Raw genomic sequence first — 4,596 nt, 5'->3', positions numbered from 1 at the left:
TGCTCCCGCCCTCTCCAGGAAGAATTCCTTCCTGATATCTAATCTAAACCTCCCCGCTTTCAGAAGAGACTGTGGTGAGATTTATCGGGAAACGGGTATGAACAACTAAAGGCCAGTTTTATTTTCCCTGCTGGGAAATGCAGGCAAAGCAGAGCCCTGCCTTCCCTCTTCCTTCTGGTGCCTGAGGAATTCCCTATGTCCCTCACAGCGCAAGGACGAAAACCAGTCAAGAACACCGGACAGGAGGGAAGCGTCTCCCAGAAGGTGCCTTTGGAGCTAGACTCCAGGCTGTAACAGCTCTCGGAGGAGATGATACACAGGTTCTTCTTCTCCCTGTCTGCCCACAGAACTGTGTGGGAGCGTGGACCTGTGAAACCCAACCGCTGCCAAACATTGTGGGTTTTCTAGAAGAGCTTTTCACCACGGGAAGCGATTATTACACCATCGCCGTGACCTTAAGTTATCTAACCTACACACGTGCCCATCCTCTGCAGAGAGATACCAGGCTACGCTTCCCACCGTGCCAACGCACGTCCCGAGCCAAGAACTCGCCCCCTGAGAGCTTCTCGGAGCTCGCTGCCTCCTCACCGGCCCTCGGCTGGGGCAGCACGACGCACGCGTCCGGGTAGGCACCAAAACGATCTCCCGCCATCGAGCAGACCAGGGCCCCAGGTGTCACACCGGTCACCCCTGCACAACCGGCTCCCAAAGGCTTAACTCTGGCATTGGCTACGCTCGGGGTCGAGCAGAGGCTTCGCTTTCCTTTTCCGTGTCTCAGGAGGTCAGAGATGACGAACTGAAGCTCAAAACCAAAGACAAACCCACCAGCTTCCCCCTGTTAATCTCACTTCCCCCCTTATTCCATCTTTCCTCTTCCTGCAGGCTGGGGATTTTTTTTGGTGGAATCTGTTTTCTTCACTAAAATAAACCTTCGGAGTCCACCAGTCCCTACAGAATTAGTCCCCAGTGCTACCCTCCCCAAAAAACACACCAAAATCCATATTACTCTTGGCAGCAACTCACTTCAGGAATTCCAACCAGTCGGCAAGGCATGACCTCTCATTCCTGGAACCACACGGCCTATCTTTGATCGCGTTGTGTGTTCTCGCTTGTCTCACGTTTGATCCCTCCACAACAGCTCCTGGGTGTCTCGTCCTTCCTCCCACCCCAACGCAACCCTAGAACCAACCCACATGCCTCAAAAAAACCAACCCCAAACCGCCACAAAAAACACCCTCCCACACTAATTTCAGGGAGATTCCGTCGTTAAAAAAGAGGGAACCAGCGACAAACCCTCAAAGGCAGGTTCAGACCTGAGTTTAAAAAAAGTCAGGGGGTCTTCTCAACCTGACAAGAGGGATATTGCCACGTTTACCATGGATTGCGGATCGTGAATTAAAAAGAGACCGAGCGATCCCACGGATCTGGCCACATCCAGCTCTGCGGGCGGCGATAAAACCTGCCAAGCCGCTCTGGGAGACAAACGTGTCGTTGGGTAACGCCACACCCCGTGCTGCAACCTCTCGTTTGGGCACAAAACAGCAAATGGAAAACACACCGCGACGCGGTTCCTGCCTCCACGTAGCTCCACGAGGCCTTGTGTTTCCAAATAAAACCGGAAAGTCAAGGCGTGTGGAATACAAAACAGCCCCAAACCTTCTTTTTTTGTGGTGTCTCTATACACCATTTGTCTCCCCTTCTCCCATCCCCCACCTTCACTGCTGAGAGCGCTGTTAAAATCCTCCTCCCATCGCTTCTGCCTCATTGATTCACCATTTCTTTGCAAATCGCACTGAAAACGGCACTTTCCAGGCTAGTTTCTACGACTCCCAGTTTCCTGCTCTCCCATCTATTACAGCCAGCTGGAAACGACTAGAAATCCGAGGGTCCCAAGTCACTGGGACACCTCACCAAAGAATCCCAGGCAACCCGCCCCGGTTGCTAAGGGGTGCCAGCCATCGCTCAGGGACGAGCTCCATTAAAGCTTTGGGATGTTTTTCCTCCTCCTGATGCTAATCAGTTGCTAATTGCCCTGGTGAAATCGTGCATTTTGAAGGCTGCTGGACTACCAGCCGCACTCGTGTATCCCGTTAACGTTACTCAGCGGACTCCATGGTGATACAGAAAGCACCGACATCCTCCAGGTAGTCAGGATGTTCTGCCTGGTACAAACTGCTCAAATCCCCGTGACATTTCCCATCAGATTTGCTATTACAGGTCTTTTTGACTCATTTAGCAGTTAGTCTGAATTCAAATAAGCCCTTTAAAATACTGGAAGAGACCCTCAGAGATGACCCTCTCTGTATGGTGACCATAAAGCGTCAGGCCACGGCTGTCCCTGATGAAGTCCGTTGGGTACATATGCAAAAGCGCTTGGCCCAGCGGAATGCTGAATCATAGAATCATGGAATGGTTTGGGTTGGAAGGGGCCATAAAGATCATCCAGTTCCAACCCCCCTGCCATGGGCAGGGACACCTTCCCTAGCCCAGGGTGCTCCCAGCCTCATCCAGCCTGGCCTTGGACACTCCCAGGGATGGGGCATCCACAGCTTCCCTGGGCAACCTGTCCCAATGCTCCCCACCCTCTGCGGGAAGAATTCCTTCCTGATGTCCCATCAGGACATGCTTTGGGGACATTCAGGAAAGCAGAAGGTGGAAGCTTGCTCCATCCCAGCTCCATCTCTCCCAGTTCACTACCACACTCTTCCTCCAGCCACTACTAACTCACCACCTGCTTCCACAGCAGCTCACGCCTGTACCCCCATACCAATATCTTCCAGGGAAGGTAACTAGGAATCTGCTTTGGCAATGGAGTCACACCTTCTCTCAGCCCTACACACCATGCTTTAAGGGCAAGAAACCCCCCAGACCAGCCACGTCTGGTGTTTGCGAGCAGCACACCAAGGCTGTCACCTTACCCTCTGCTTGGGCTGCCCGAGAACTACTTCCTCCAGTTCTCATCATGGGGTTTTGGGAGGCTCCAACCCCTCCAGCCCCACGTGCACGGTCCTGCAAGACACCCTAAAGACCCAGAAGGCAGGAGAGAAGCTGGGCCACCACACAGCCACTCGCCAAGGATGCGAGCACCAAGGCCAGCATCCCTCCCCCTCCAGCATCCTGCCACACAACTGGAGCGCGTCCCTTTTCCCGGGGTGGGGAGGTAGGGGTAAAAGTCTTCTTTTCTAAAACCCAGGACAAAAACATTTATTCGCACAGTCTCTGGGACATGGAGGTGGGAACCGTATTCCAAGGCTGGTTTAGGCAATCCAGGAGACCTTCACCTTAACACTGTCACCTTCAGACCGTGTTCTGGCAGGTCCATCCACACACATTTGAGTAACAACTGTCCAGCAAGTTGTCTTCTCTGCAAAACCAGCTGAGGTGATCAGTCAGAAACCCGACCAGCTGCCAGAACAGGGCTGGGGTTTTTTAATAAAACCCTTGAAATGATAGATTTGGGCAATATCCCAAAGCCTGCCTCCTGTTAGCCTCTCCCCGCTCACCCAGAGGCCCATGGTAAACAGCCAGCCCTGGATTTCGGACTGCCACAGGCACATTCACACCATTAACGTTTAACAGCAGGAAGACGAAGGAAACTTGGAAGAGTATTTACAGTTTCCCAGCCGTGAATATTCTTCCTCCAGCAGAGCCTCTGCCCTCCAGCCGTGGCCTCGCAATCACGAGCGAGCTTACACTGCACGGCAGACGCAGCCAGCTCCAAAAACTAGATCCTGCCTGCACAAATATTAATATAGCTAATTGCTTACAGTGCTTTGCTGAGAGAAAGACTACATTTGAGCAGACCCTTAACACTTCATTTGACCAGACGAGTCTTAAGGTAAAAAGCACACGTTAAAACCTAAGGCAAAACCACTGATTGCCTCGGAATCGAACCTAAACCTGTCCCAAAGGGGTTTCAGCGAGTAGAAAGATGGTGTAATGGGAACGTGACTCACTCCGGATCTACAAATAGGCAATGGACTTGGGAACACCACATGGTATCACTTAGCAGAACGCAAACACTTCGTTACGGCACCCCTCTCCCTTTTAGGAAAGAAGTGGGTGCTGCTGAGACAACCCCCCAAAGCCCGTAACACTCCACAATTCTGTAACGGACACTTAGGAAAGCAGGAATTTGCTGCTCAGGAAGCAATTCCGACAGATTCCTCTCGGAAGAGGCCTTACGAATACCATTTCAGAAGCGAGTGGAACACGACCTGCGTAAGACCCCCTGGGGAAACGCTAAGCAGCTCTGTTTCGGAAGCGGCACGTAAAGCCGAAGGGCTTTGGCTCTTCGGATATGCTACCGCTGGCACAGCTATTTCCACAGGCAGTAACGCTGAAGTGCCAAGCCAATACTTTGCTTGAGGAGTGATCGCACGAGATTCCTGTTGTGCTTCTAGATGCTGCTAAATTAAATCAACTCCACGTTAGAAACAGCAGTCTTTAATAAGATTACTACCCAACGTACGTGTGTCCCGAACACCGCACCATCCAGCAGTTCCTTAAAAGCACCTTGTCCTTTAGCGACGACAAGTTATTCTATAGAAATATTTATGCTTGAGCACGTAAAACCCAGGTCTCTCCTGCTTTAGA

This window comes from Eurypyga helias, unplaced genomic scaffold, assembly GCF_000690775.1.
Source record: "Eurypyga helias isolate BGI_N326 unplaced genomic scaffold, ASM69077v1 scaffold9678, whole genome shotgun sequence".
NCBI classification, from domain to species: Eukaryota; Metazoa; Chordata; class Aves; order Eurypygiformes; family Eurypygidae; genus Eurypyga; species Eurypyga helias.
Note: the sequence above shows the minus strand (reverse complement) of the source record.